Below are 16,220 nucleotides of genomic sequence, written 5' to 3'. Positions count from 1 at the left end.
TTAGCTAATGTTATTTAATGTATTTAACATGGACAAACAATGATCAATACATTTATTAGTGTTTATTAATCTATGTTAATGTTAATAATTGTTGATAATTGTTAGTTTGTTACCTCACAGTGCATTAACTAATGGTAACAAACATGAATTAAAATTTTAATGATGCATTAATTAATGTTAAACTTTGATTACAATATTGCTCATTATTAGTTCATGTAAGTAAATAAATTAACGAACATCACCTAATGAGACCTTACTGTAAAATGGGAAACTTCTCCAATTTATTTCATTAATCTCTTCTCCTTTATTTGAAGATTTTTTGTTTTCTTTTTCTCGGTTATTTCTACCGTAGCCTTCTCTGATTTATTTTCTTCATTTGTCTTTGTTCTTCTGTTATTAGTCTATCATCCCCCCCTCGTTTACCCCTCTGACTCCTTTCAATTGATTATCTTTTTATTATTTCTTCTAATCTTCCTCTCTTCACATATTCTTGTGTCTTTTATCCTGTTTTACCCAATATACTCTTCAGTTATCTTCTTCTCAGCTCATTTCTCCTCATTTATCTTTTATATTCTCCTCATGCCTTTATTTTCTAAGTCTGAATTGTCTCTATGCATCTTATTTCTCAAGTAATGCTTTAATAAGGTATTAGCTAATGTTATTTAATGTATTTACTAACATGGACAAAACAATGAACAATACATTTATTACAGTATTTATTCATCTATAGTTAGTGATTATAAAGTTGTTCGTTTGTTAGCTCATGTTAGTAAACACATTAACTAGCATACTTAATAAAACCTTATTATAAAGTATGACAATTTCTCAAATTATTTAAAATTATTTCTATTTTTTCTCTCATATTTTCTTTTGCTCATCCTTTCTCGAACTCCTAATGCTCCTCCTATCCCTCATCTCATTTCTCTTCTTCTCAGCTCTCCCTCTTCATTTCTCATCTCTTAATTCCCCCTCATGGCACCTTGTCTCCTCTTTTTTTCCCCCTAATTTCTTCTCTTTCTCTCCGCTCCTCTCACGTGCGCAGAGGCTGTGCTTCGAGTCCTGCCAGCTCTTAGCTCATGTGACCAGATCAACAGATGGCCGGCTACAACTCGGGGTCTGAGAAACACGCTCGCACGCAAACACTAGATGTCATTTTGCATTTTTAAATACACGTCACATTCCCCCCACCTGCAGAATGTCAGAGTCTGATAGCATCAGCTGCAGCGCGGGCTTCGCTGTAATAGATTTATTTTAAACAGCCTCCCGCTAAGAGCACGTGTGGAAAACAAGATGAATCGGTCAGATAGTCTGCAGATAAACCAGGCCTTTTAAGCATTTAAGTTAGTCACTTCGGCTTTTACTATACACATCATCTGGATTGGGTCTTTTTTTTAGGTTGAACAGGTAAGCTTAAGGGCGACGCAGGGGGTGCAGTAGGTGGTGCTGTCGCCTCACAGCAAGATGGTTGCTGGGTTCGAGCCTCGGCTAGGTCAGTTGGCGTTTCTGTGTGGAGTTTGCATGTTCTCCCTGCATTTGCGTGGGTTTCCTCCTGGTTTCCCCCACAGCCCAAAAACATGTGGTACAGGTGAATTGGGTAGGCTAAATTATCCGTAGTGTATGAGTGTGTGTGGATGTTTCCCAGAGATGGGTTGCAGCTGGAATTGAAAAATGTGCTGGATAAGTTGGCGGTTCATTCCGCTGTGGCGACCCCGGATTAATAAAGGGACTAAGCTGAAAAGAAAATGAATGAATGAATGAGGTAAGCTTGAGGAATGTGTTTTGTTTTGATCAGGTTCTGTGGCATGAGAGGATGATATTGATGGATCTGATCTTTAACCATGGTTGAGATTTCAAACGCTTTCAGTTTTTGACAGAATTTTTTAAGGCAGTCAGTTTTCACATCACTTTTCTTTCTAGTTTATTCGAAGACCTTTTTTTTTTTTTTACCAATTGACCTCTCTTATTTTATTAACTCACGAAGTATCTCTTTAAAAAATAAAATTAAAGGAAATTCTTTGAATGTTTCACATCTGTCTGTCTGTCTTTGCATTTAAACGTACAGGTCATGTTAGCGGCACTCGCTTGTGAACCTGCCAAACGCATCAGGCTGTTTTGACAAGCCTCAGTTGTTTTAAGTATTTTGCCGATCATATAGATCACAGGCTTTTTGTTTCTTTTGGATTGGAGCACCTTAAAAAATTCTCAGCTGAGAAATCAAATCATCGACAACGCCGGCTGAAAATAACACAGAGACATAAAGAAGGTTTGTTTAAAATGCAAGAAAACGATGGCGCTTTTCTAAAGGCTTGCAGATTGGAGGCGGCTGAGGGCTGTGAACGAACAGCCGTCACTCTCCGTGTGCAATTTCATTCATCTAACGAGGAGCGGGGCGATGATAATTGCCTTTAAAGACTGAGGAAGAGAGAAGAGAGGAGCGCAGATAAAAGATACGCACCAAAGAGCACATTAGGACATGGGAGGGGTTGGCAAGACCGCAGAGGCTTCTGGTATAAATAGTCATGAAATAAGAAGTTTCTGCCAAGGATTGAAGTGAAGAAATTCTCTTGGAGGGGCCAGCAGGCCACACCAAATAATCCTTGACTTAGCGTCCCATTCTGAATCCCATATTAGCTACAGAGATTTAAATGTAAATATGCCATTAGGCTGTCATTACAGTGATCAAACTGTGCGCGGCACAGGTCAGGCCCAGCCACTGTTAATTTTGCAGGCAAAAGCTTTTTTTTCCCTCCTCTCTTGAAATGTTAATAACTTTCTATTAGTTAATGTACCGTGACTAAAATTCAAATTAGACATAATTTATTTTAATATCTGTGACTAGCTAGCCTGACCATTAGCAATGGTCTGTAGAAGAATACACGATTGTAAATCGGACTAATTTGCATTGGATGGTTTAGCACGCCTCGTCTCCCGCGTTTTTTCGCCGCTGTGATGAATCATCTCTGATCCTTGAGGTACAACTGTTCTTTAGTGAATATTGCCAACCGTCACATTTAATATATGTCTTTATGAATGCCCATCGAGGGGGGGGGGAGCGCAACTGGAAAATTACCCTGAGGACTCCAGACTATTATGTTAAAATGATATCATTTCATATTGGACTGTAATACGGTCCTAAATTACAAGATTGAAATGTCACAAGTGTTGAAGTAGACAATCTCTTGTCTCCATTGTTGTCTTCTGAGAGTTTCCCACTCATAATTTGGTATACAATGTAAAAATGGGTGGAAAATAAAATAAGGATTTCTGAAGTGCCCTTTCATCTGTGAAATTTAAACTAGTAAATCCAACCCAGGCTCATTCTGACAACGTAGCTCTATATACTACATACTGGAGAGCACCAAATATGTCCCAGGAGGTGCGTTTTTTTTGCAGTTTTTGGTTTCGCAAATCCACCAGAGGCCGCTGTGTATGCATTTTCAGATCTCAAATTTTCATCTCGCGAGTGGCATTCGCACCTCCTCTTCTTGCGTAAATCCACCAGAGGCTGCTATCCGACTAACTGACTGCCCAATCAACTGAAACACCCACTCACCCTTTCCCTATACCCACCGACAATGTTTTAAAAAGCACCGACGGACCTGAACAACTGGGCAAACTGGTGACAGTGGAAAAGCCAATCCGTACGAAGGTAAGCAGTCAGCTGGTAACGCGAAAATGAACAGCCGCCCTGTAGCATTCGTTTTAAAAACAAAATGTAGCCATAAGTACCTCATCCAGAAATTTATTTAGGGTTTTGTTTTCAGAATGAGCCTATGTTGAGTAAATCCTAGATCAATTTTATTTTCACAGTTGTAAACAGTTGAATGTAGAAATCAAATAAAGTGGGTATAAAACATTTTCATTTAAAAGGTGAACCACACCAAAAAATTGCTAAAAATAAAACCGTTTTCCAGAACATTTACTCTTATTGCTACTGGTTGGCTAAAAACTGTAGCCGGCTCCTAAACTGACACCATAGTTTGAGTTTATGCTGTTGTGTTGGACTGATTGTGTTGGAATGATAACAAACAAGATCACCTAATACACTTTTATAATTCATTTTTAATACACATTTTTTTCATTCAATCATTTCTTTTCGGCTTAGTCCCTTTAATAATCCGGGGTCACCACAGTGGAATGAAACCGCCAACTCATCCAGCACATGTTTTTACACAGTGGATGCCCTTCCAGCCACAACCTATCTCTGGCAAACATCCATACACCACTGACTCACACTCATACACTACTGGCAATTTAGCTTACCCAATTCACCTGTACATGGGGACATGTGGGAGAAACCGGAGCACCAGAGGGAACCCCACCTGAACATGGGGAGAACATGCAAACTCCACACAGAAATGCCAACTGACCCAGCCAGAGGTTCAAACCGGCGATCTTCTTGCTGTGAGGCAATTGTGCAACCCACTGCACCACTGTGACGCCTCGCCCTGAAACAAACAGAAAATAATAATTTACAAGAAGTACCAAAGAACAATGCAAAATGAAAACAGATTTCCAGAACTCTTGCCCTTTCTGTTGCTAGTCGGAAAAAGTGGATGTTCCGCCCCCTGTAGCCATTGGTTGTGTCACTGTTGCTGTGGGGCTGATTAGAAAGATAATAAACAGATTAGTGTTTTCACAGCCAACCAAAAACTAAAATGACACGAAACACACAAATAAATATTGTTAAAAATATAAAAAATGTAAGATTTTATACTTAGATTGGTTTCTTAAGCCTTGGTGACAATATTGGTATCTGGTTTGTAATGGTACCTGCATTCCGACAGAGGAAAAATAGAAATGGGCTGAGAAGAGGCCAGCTGATTGGAAACAGCTGTGAAAAAAGAGGGAGGCTGCCCACTTTGGAAATCTGGGTGACCTCGTCTGGCATGTGAAAGCGCATCTCTTTGGCTGCCAATGCCAAAGCATGCTAAGAGGAACCCTTGGGCCACAGCGCAAGATGGTACCAACGGCCCTCTTGTGTTAAAACTACAGAGATCAGATGATGTCTGATTTACTTTAAAGATACCTCTGCTTCAAATACCTGAAAATTCAATCTCTAAACCCATACAGCCAAACATTTGGATGCATTAAAAAAGTAATAGTGTTGTAAAAATTAAGACATACTCAATAATCTTTGTTTACATGTGTTTTACTGGTTATAATTAGATCAACATGGAATCTGCCAGCACAGTAATCCACAGATATCTTATGTAAATGTCTGTAAATATATATTTATTCTGTTTTTATATTCATTTCAGTCATTTTATTAACTAATATGGATATATCTTTAATATTTATTCTCAATACAGTTTGTAAAGTAATATTTCCTTTTTGCTGATATACTGTATTATATGAGAAACTTGCTTTACAAATCCAATTCGATCCATTTGTTTGGTATTGTAATCCTTAAATTAAAGTTACAAGGTCATTTTGTATGTCTTATGTCTTGTTTTAAGTGTTTAGTAACTATACTGTAAATATCTTGCAATAAAATTAAAGTACAATTTGCAAAACAATAATGCATTTAATGGAAAAACACACTGCTTGTTTCTCTAGCAGTAATGTCTAAAAATATTTTTAAGAGTTCACATTTAGCTGATGATTGATTATAAAGCATGTTTGGCATGCTGTAATGGGAGAGAGCCCTGAGCTCAGAAGATCCTTGAATCCGGGGCTCCCTCCCGTTTCATCAGGAAAGAGGGCAGTCTGAACTCCCGTAGGTCCAGAGAGCTCCTCTGAATTCATTTGCTCAGCCTCTTGCTTGATTATTAGGGGTTGCCACGGCGGAATGAACCACCAACTACAACCAGCATATGGTTAAGCGGTGAATGCCCAGTACTAAAACACTCATATACTGTGCCAATTGTCGGTCTTGGACTGTGAGAGGAAACCAGAGTACCTGGGGGAAAACTCATGTGGGCATGGGAGATGACCCATGTAAACTCCACACAGAAACGCAACTGGCCCAGCTGAGACTCAAACCAGCGACGTTCTTGCTGTGAGGCAACAGTGCTAGCCACTGAGCTGGCATGCCGCCATGTCCTGGATTAGTTTAGGAAAGAGGGGGAGTAGGGGTGGATGGGGGATTCTTCAAAGGCAAAGATGACTAAGGTAAGGAAATCTGGTTATGTATGTGTTTGGATTCGACTGATTGGTAAATGCTATGATAACTAATGTGGGATCAGCTGTGGTCAATCATAAGCATGTGATCCTCTTGAAATTAGTTTATAAATAAACCACAGATAGTGGTTTAAAAATTAACCTCTTTAAAATATTTAATATGTTCCTCCAACCTAATCAAAGCCCATTTAGCTGATATTATTGAAGCTTTAACCCTCTACCTATGTAAACAATTGAGTCAATTTTCAGTGCATATGCTATAGTAACACAATTGTGTTTGGGGTCAAGCTCAATTAAAATACTGTAGAAAAATACAATAAATGCAAACTGGCAGAAGAATAGCACAAATGTGATTCATAAAGCATGCAATCACAGTAGAAGTATGTTTATAATCAGTTCTCATAAGATTAGGAAAAGTCATGAAGTATCAAGTAGAATCTTTAATGTTAAATGTGTTTCTGACATATTAAAAGGCCTCGGCGTCGGTCGGACCCCCTACAGAACATGAGGGTTAACTCATATTGATTGCTCAAATGAATTCACTGCAGCTGCTCTGATGTGTGCAAGTTTATTGCTTTAACTAAACAGTAATGTCTGTTAAATGAATTTAAGATGCTATGATGGGGAAGATCGACTTTATAATGAAGGCTGTGAAAGGCCTTTTAAATGTCACTTGACAGCGGAATATCCAGAACAGCACGTGAACGCACACACATAAACACACTTGTATTGATATCTTTACAGGGACTTCTTATAGGTGTAATTATTTTATACTGTACAGACTGTACGCTCAAAAAAATGATGTTTGTTGTTTGCTCAAACTACTTATTTAAAATGAGCTGAAACAACAAAATTATTGATGTTTTTTTGTGACAACTTGATTGTTTTATGCTTATTATACTTAAATTTGTAAAACTAATAAGTTGACTTAAATTTTTGATTTTGCCCCAACACAAATCGATTATGTGGAACCCAGAATTTTTTAGTGTATATTTTATCCTCACACCTAAATTCAACCCTCAAAGTAAACAATCTGCAATTTGTTCCTCCACAAATAAGAAATACAAGGTTCAAACAACAGACCTCACCATGTTTACCATACACTACCTAACAAAAGGTCCTTGTTGCCCATCCAAGTTTTAGGAACAATAAATAATAAGTTGACTACTAGTTGATCATTTGGTGTCAGAAGTGGCTTATATGAAAGGCAAAGGTCTCTAGATTACGCTTATTTTACCAAAATAAAATATGATCATGCCTTGATTTTAAAATGATTTAATAAGGACAAGTAAGGTCTGACTTGAACAAAAATCTGGTCACTTAAGAGAAATAATGTCCCAGTACTAGAATATAAAGTCATGCTGCAGTGGAAACCGAATTAAATATTGTGTCTGACTCCACATGAGCTTGGAGGACTGCATCCATACAATCTCTGCAATGACTCAAATCACTTATTAATAAAGTCATCTGGAATGGCAAAGAAAGCGTTCCTGCAGGACTCCCAGAGTTCATCAAGATTCTTTGGTTTAATCTTCCAATGCCTCCTCCTTCATCTTACCCCAGACATGCTCAATAATGTTCATGTCTGGTGGATTGGGCTGGCCAATCCTGGTGCACCGTGACCTTGTTTGCTTTCAGGAGCTTTGATGTGGAGGCTGGCTGATGTATGAGAAGGAGCGCTATCCTGCTGAAGAATTTGCCCTCTCCTGTGGTTTGTAATGTAATGGGCAGCACAAATGTCTTGATATCTCAGGCTGTTGATGTTGCCATCCACTCTGCAGATCTCTTGCACGACCCATACTGAGTGTAACCCCAAACCATGATTTTTTCCTTCAGAAAACTTGACTGAATATTGTGAGAATCTTGGTCCATGCGGGTTTCAGTAGGTCTTTTGCAGTATTTGATTGGGATGCAGTTCACAGATGATTCATCAGAAAATTTACCTCCTGCCACTTTTTCCAAATGATCAACTAGAAGTGAAGTTATTATTTGTTGCTCTTTCAACTCGACGACTAGACTTTTGTTAGGTAGTGTATGCAAACATTAATGAACTTACATAGAGAAAATATTAGAAGTTTGTCAATCTCTTCATTGTTTCTTTAACCTGAGTTTTTTCGGATGAGTAAAATCCCAGAGACAAGTTTGGAATTAAAAGTGAGATTTCAATATAACATTTTAACATGAAAGCTTATAAGATGTTTCATTCATTCATTCATTCATTCATTTTGTGTTGCCCCATAAGTGGTTTCTTAATTCTCAATTTCAAAATTAAATGATCAAATTGTTGGAGGTATGATATTCATACTTTTATAGCTTGATTAGCATCTTTTAAAGGAAATTTTAGAACATTTTAACAAAACTTTTATAATTACTTTAATCTTTTAAAAATCTAAGAACAGTGTGGTCAAAGTAACATTTTAGAAGTCAAGTGTTGAATGTTATCCAACAACATTTATGTTGGATGACTACAGGGACTCATTGCAAAATCACTTATTTAACAGTTCATATAATTGCACATTTATGAAAAGGAAAGATCAGTCAGAAATAGAAAAGCCATGTCAATATTTCAATCAGAAATGTCAAGATCAAAATCATCAAGGACCAACTAATTTAGATAATGCTCACAAACTCTGCAAGAATGCTCTCTACTCTTTTTTAGATAGATCGATGTTTATTCAGTCATTCATTTTCCTTCAGCTTAGTCCCTTTATTCATGAGGAGTCGCCACAGCATAATGAACCGCCAACTTATCCAGCATATGTTTTACGCAGCAGATGTCCTTCCAGCTGCAACCCAGTACTGGGAAACACCCATACACACTTATTCCACACACCTAAACCTACGGCCAATTTATTTGATCCAATTCACCTATATTGCATGTCTTTGGACAGGGGAAACCAAAGCACGCAGAGGAACCCATGCAAACACAGGAAAGAAACATGCAAACTCCACACAGAAATGCCAACTGGCCCAGCCGGGACTCGAACCAGCGACTTTCTTGCTGTGAGGCGACAAGTGCTAACCACTAAGCCACCATGTCACCCTTAAATTGATGTTTAGTGACATATAATCAGAGACATATAATAAGAATATGAGTCTGAGACATATTCTGTGCACGTCGCTTTTACATGTCAAAATCTGTAAACATCATAAACAAAAAAAAATCTGTTCTCAATTTAAAAATCAAATAACCAAATTATCTGACAAGCTCTTACTATTTAGCAACAGCAGTCAATTTCAGTTCATTCATTTTCTTTTCGGCTTAATCCCTTTATTAATCTGGGGTCACCAAGCGGGAATGAACCGCCAACTTATCCAGCCTATATATTTTACGCAGCGGATGCCTTCCAGCTGCAACCCATCAATGAGAAACATCCATACACACACATACAATTTAGCTTACCCAATTCATCTATACGACATGACTTTTGACTTGTAAGGGAAACTGGAGCACGGGAGGAAACCCACACGAACATGGGGAGAACATGCAAACTCCACACAGAAATGCCAACTGACCCAGCTAAGGCTCGAACCAGCGACCTTCTTGCTGTGAAGCAATCATTATACCCACTGCGCCACCCCGTCAATTTTAATTTTGACATTAAATGATTATTGACATTAAATAAAATTGAAATTAAGTAAAATCTAAAAGCAACAGCAATTTATGCATTTGAACTTATTTTTTTCAAAGTAACTTATTGGATTGTGTTAAACATTAATAATGTCACATGATACTGTTTTAACCACAGGTAATGTACATACTATTGGAGATTAATTGTTTAGGGCCTATAACATAATAACGAACCCATAGCCCCTGATAAAAAAAAAATCCTCACACACATTCAAACGCGCTTCCCATTTCTTCCATTATTGTATGTAATAATAGCCTGTGTCTGGCAGAAAGAGAGCGAATGGTCTCGGTTGCTCAATCTCCTGCGGAACGGAGTCAAAGGCTTCCCACCCCTCCTTCTGGCCGGCCTCAAACGAGCAGCCACAGCGTAGTCTGATCTGCATATGAGTAATATTCATGTGTGAAACACAGCCAACGCAGTCACCCTCCTCTGTTGATTCACATTTCACAAATCAAACCTCGCCAAAGCAAAGATTACCGCATTAGCATTTGGAAGGAAGTTCTTTGTATTTGTGAATGCAGTCTTCGCGTGTAACGTAAACCTGCATTGATATTAATATTAATGACTATGCTAATGAGCGCGGCTTTGATGGGGGACACTTATTCATATTAGGTTCATTAATGTAATGAATGCATGGCATTATCAGATACTGTGTTCCGGTGTCCTTGATATGCAATGAGGGTTTAAAGAGCAAACGTACGGGGAAGATAGGTGTGGTCTAAGCTAAGCTTATATAGCGTGCCGGGTGGGCTGAATGTAGATTTTCACAATGTTCAACATTAAACAAAACGTAGGTAATTTGCATCGGCCTTCCGCCTGTAAGACGAGCTAAACTGCTTACCACCATTGAAAACCCATATCTCTGCGAAAGGGCCCAATATGAGGGTGAAACCAATTTAACTAGTGGCCACCAAAGTCGTTAGCGGAGTGATCAGCATTGAGATTCGGCCCATGTAAGCCTCTTATCAACGGCGCCGTAGAACTCTGCCTCAGTTCTGAATTTCAGAGATATAGCAATACAATAAATTTGACATTTTAAAGCTTTGGCTTTACTTGTTAATTAGAAACTCATTTCAAATTGAACTTGGGGAACTTAATAAGTGCGTATTGGATCGAGGAGTGTCTCCAAGCATGAAAAAAAAAGCAGGGTGGGAAAAAAAATCTGAGCGCCTACTTTCATATGAGATTGACTAAAGGTCTAGAATTCTGGTCATTTTTTAACTCCTAATCAAGAGGTAGTCCAGGTGGGTTCCTTTTAAGGTGATTTATGGCTGTCATATTGCAGTTTATTTCTGTGTGGTATGAATCCATGCTCTTTTCATTTAGCTTAATATCACGGAGCCTGTGCAGCATTATCTCTAACCATTAAACAAAACGTGCACGGAAGTCGGTCTGGTAATTGACAGAGTCAGGGAGGGAAAAGAAATCACGTTTTTTTTTTGTAGCCGACAAAGGCCAACGAGCGCGAGGCATTTGGCATGGAGGAGACGCTCGCTACTTTGCATAATATCCCACTAACAGGCAATTAAATCACTGTCCCCCTCCTCATCCACAGGTGACGGTGACGTCCCACAATATACAATGAAAGTCATCTGAATTGCTCTGAATGGACTCAGTGCTAAACGGTGATCTTGATGAGTGTGAGATTTGTGGTTTGACAATAATGTCTGGCATTTACAGCAAGTACAATAAATTGACTTCAGTTACACTCACATACTTGTATGATATGGGCAGATTGATAAAGCAAACAGCTATGTGAAAAACTTGAAATACGAGTGAGACCTTCACCAACTTCATAGATTGTCGATTGAAAGCCTGTAGATTGATTTTTATTTGAAGGACTCTACATGTTTTCCTGGACAATACAAAGGATGTGACGCTTTCTCACATTCAGATAGTCTCTTTTTCCATTCTATTATTGAAGAAACGCATGCGTGAAACGTTCATAGTAATGCCCAAAGGCTATTCTGTACTGTAACATAACTGCAAATGTGTCATGCAAGTACATACAGTTTATAGTCTCAAAACTACTTTATAATATCACAATAATGTATTTTGCTGGTAAATATTGCTTAAGAATTGCAGAGCTTGTGCAAACTCATATGGCTATGATCAAATTCTTTCTGAATTTATGTTCTTTTTCTTGGGTATTGTTTTATATTACTGAGAGGGAAAGAGCCCAGCGCATATTTTAATTCATCTAAACATTTCTCTCAGTAGCGCGAATGCATCTACAGTATATGTTTATTATAATATGCATTGTGTAGCCATGGAAAAAAATATGAAACGTCTTCTCTGGATGACATAAATTTAGTTTTTATTCTGTAAACTAGCAATGGCATTTCTTCCAAATTTTGAATAAAAATTTTGTCATATTTTTCATTAAATAACACAAAAGATTCCACGTTGTCAGACGTTTTAAACAATACACTGACACCTGTCAATACACCTGATTTTAGGATCACAAAAAAATCTTAATCAGTCGACCAATTGTTATTTTCTGAAAATGAAAAGCTCCAAATTGCAGTATTTTTTATTTCAAATAACATTGAACCAAATAAATATGAACATTTTTCCCAAACGCATACCTAATAAATGCAGTGAATCCAGAGAATTGTGATTTTCTCCAAATTTATGACCTTAAGATAAAAAAAATTCTTATAATAAAATAAGAGAATAACTAAAGTATTAAACTTTTTAGCAACAAATGATGGATTGTGAAAATAGGCATTACGTACCAGAATATGGATTTTTTTGTCTTGATAAGTAGGAAAATGTGTGACTTCATTCTGTATCAAAAATGGAAAAGTTGAAAATTAATGATCAACAAGCATTTTTTAACATTAATATATATATATATATATATATATATATATATATATCTAATATATATATTATATATATATATATATATATATATATATATATATATATATATATATATAATGAACCATAATAAATGAACGGCCAACCTATAGTATTTGTTTTATGCAGCTGCAACCCAGTACTGGGAACATCCATACACACTCATTTACACCGGAGCACCCAATGGAAACCCACGCCAGCACGGGGAGACATGCAAACTTCACACAGAAATGCCAACTGCTCCTGCTGGGATTCGAACCTGTTGACCTTCATGTTGTGAGGCGACAGTTCTAATCACTGAGCCATAAATATATATAATTGCATGACATTCATTTCCAGATTAAATTCAGCAATAAATTCAGCTAGCAATATGACAGCCAGCCTGAGAGCATACCTAATAAATGCAGTCAATCCAAAGAATTGTGATCATCACTTAATTTACAAACTTATGAATAAAATAGAATTATAAATAAGTAAATAACTGAAGTATAAAACGTTTTCAGCAACAAATGATGAGTTGTGAAAAATGGGCATTATGTACCAGAAGAGGGGCTTGAAGACATTGAAAAGTAGGAGAAATCTGTGACTTCAGTCTCTATAAAAAAAAATGGAAAAGTTAACAATTAATGATCAACAAGCATTTATTTTTTGGGGTGTATGGGGCAATCATGCCATCAATTTTTTACTTTAACTGTTTTATTGATGCATATTAGTCAGAGAGTTACAGTGTCAAATATAAAGAATCTGTATTTTTTTTAACTTAGAACAAGATGTACAAGAAATCTAAAACATGCATTAAGATAATAAACATCAGGGTCAATTTCAAATTCCTGTTGAGCTGTTTAAGAAATTTCCAGACTAAATGCACCAATAAATTCGGTTAGCAATATCACAGCCAGGCTGAGCCAAGTGTGTTGAAAAATGCCTAATTAACACAGATCCCTCCTGTAGTTTCTCAAACTGCCATCAGATGTAGCATCGCTAGCCCTGCTACCCCCTCGCAGGGATCATCCCACCCCACAGCGAGGGCCTCTGCATGGGGGGGCTCCATCATTTTACCTCCACGCTCCCGCCACCTCCTCACTAATGGCTGCTCGGGCCATCCAATCAATCGTGTCTCTATTACAGTAAGACTTTCATATCAGCTTGTATTATTATAACACCGGTCAAATTACACTGAACAATCTTTTACCTTTTTTGCGGGCCAAGTCAAAATTCAATTGAGCAGTCCTTTCATAAGTCTTCTTATTGCATGAAGGCATCAGACTAAGTAATTAAAAATCACAAGGGTGACACAAATTAATTGAACGGATATTTTAACATCAGAAAGATGGTTAATCCTTTTTTATTTATATGAGCTAATGCAATGCACAATGTCTAAAATGTGTGAACTTAGGGATTGATCATATATATCATATATATATACACATATGAATTAAATTAGCATATTTATAAAAAATTATATATATATATATATATATATATATATACATATATATATATATATATACTATATATATATATATATATTTTTTTTTTTTTTTTTTTACAAATATGCAAATTTAATTCATATGTGTATATATATATATATATATATATATTATATATATATATATATATATATATATATATATATATATATATAACTTAATCCTTCATGTTGTCCCAACACAAATAGATTGTGTGGAACCCAGCATTTTTTACAGTCTAGTATTATTTGTTTAAGATAACAATTTAACATCAGAAATATGGGTCTTTTTTTATATGACCTGTAAATGAATGAATATCCAGTGTTTCATTTGAATAAACATAACATCTAATTCAAGTAGTATTATTGTTGCATCAGTTAAAGTATGTCATACAGATCAGTCTTTTACCAAACATAGTGATAAAAAATTATAATATATATGTTTTTTATTTATGTGAGCTCATTTTAACTAAAACACTCAAAACAAATTGTGTAAATCATTTTAGGAATAGCTTATGTGTATTTATCAGTCACTTTATGAATATGCAGTGCTTAATTTGAATAATCATACCATCTCATTGTCTAAATCAGTTAGCAATTTCATTACAAATTACATTGAAACAATGTTTTCAGCATTTCATGTGCATGTTAATGAACCAAAGTTTAATTGACCGGTCTTTAAAACGTGATCTTTCTTTATTTTCACACTTTCTATGCTTAAAAAAAATCTAAGTAAAGAGCATTTATTGAACCTTTTTTTAACAATAGTATCTCTTGTCTTATGTATCTCTTGTTTTAATTTTTATATGAGATATAACCTTCACAATGTCTAAATTTGTAATTTTGGGGATGGCTTATGTATATTTACTGTATCAGCTACTTGTATACTATACAAATAACTATATACTATTTGTATGCATACTTCACATATTAACATAAGTTTGCAATACCAAACAATGTCTAGGCTACTTGATAATGTGACGTGATATAGACAGTTTCATTCATTACCAAAAGATTGCCGAATTGTTTGTATCTAGATAGGAAATCAAGCAAAAGTTTCATACCTGTACTCCTTCTGTCCCATCACAAAGCCTACAAAACAAGAAAATTAAAGTCAGTAATATTAATTCATATTGGCTAAATTTAAGTGAAGAAATGTAGCCTACCGTGACCATCTCAACATAAACAGTTTATTTTTCTCACTGAAGTATCTTTTCATTAACGTTACATTCTTTAGGTAAGCCATTTTAAACTTGAAAAACAGTAAATAGTATCCTTTACAGCTCTCTTTTGTCACGCTGTCATCCTTAACTATAAAATTACAGTATCTTCCCGCGCACTTCCTCTGAGCGCGAAATATTTGATAAGGGCAGCTTGTTAAAAATGGCGGCCTTCACTGAGAGAGAAAAAGTGACTCTCGTTCATAAAGATGGATGGGCGGCAGTTCGAAGTCACTGAGCGCTCTGTTTATTTAAAGCCCTGGGATTGTTGGTGAAGGATAATTCTGGTCAGCAGTTGGTAGTCGGTTCGGAGGGAAAAGAGGACCACCGCCAGGCGCCTGACAGTGATAGAGCGCGCAAACACTCACGCGCAGATTCATCTTTTGGGCCGACGCGGACACGCGCACACGTGACGGGAACGGGAAGGGTGCGTGACCGCGCACAAATAGATAAAGTTGTAGTAACCCGACTGTGGCGCCAATCAAGCACGTGCGTTACAAAAGTTTGAGGTAAGAAAACATATTTTGCAATACATGTTTTCTGCTCAACAGCCTGCATTTAGTTGATCTCTCAGCCAAGTTCATGAATTTTCGCATGATTTATATAGAGCTTAATAGAGTCTGAAAGTCATGGCTTCAAATGTTGCATCATACAAAATGGTAGTAGCCAAATTTGAGAACTTACTCCACTTTTAGTCAACATGTTTTGTTGCACATAAATGTAAGTAGAATTTAATAAAGTAATGAGTGAATATAAATTAGTATTTTTTTAAAAAGTATCATTTTAAAAGACCCAGCAGCTATGGAAAAAATGACCAGTGAATTTATTAGGTATATGGGGTTGATAAGTATATATATATATATATATATATATATATATATATATATATATATATATATATATATATATATA

This window comes from Danio aesculapii, chromosome 9, assembly GCF_903798145.1.
Source record: "Danio aesculapii chromosome 9, fDanAes4.1, whole genome shotgun sequence".
NCBI classification, from domain to species: Eukaryota; Metazoa; Chordata; class Actinopteri; order Cypriniformes; family Danionidae; genus Danio; species Danio aesculapii.
This window is presented reverse-complemented; position numbering follows the sequence as displayed.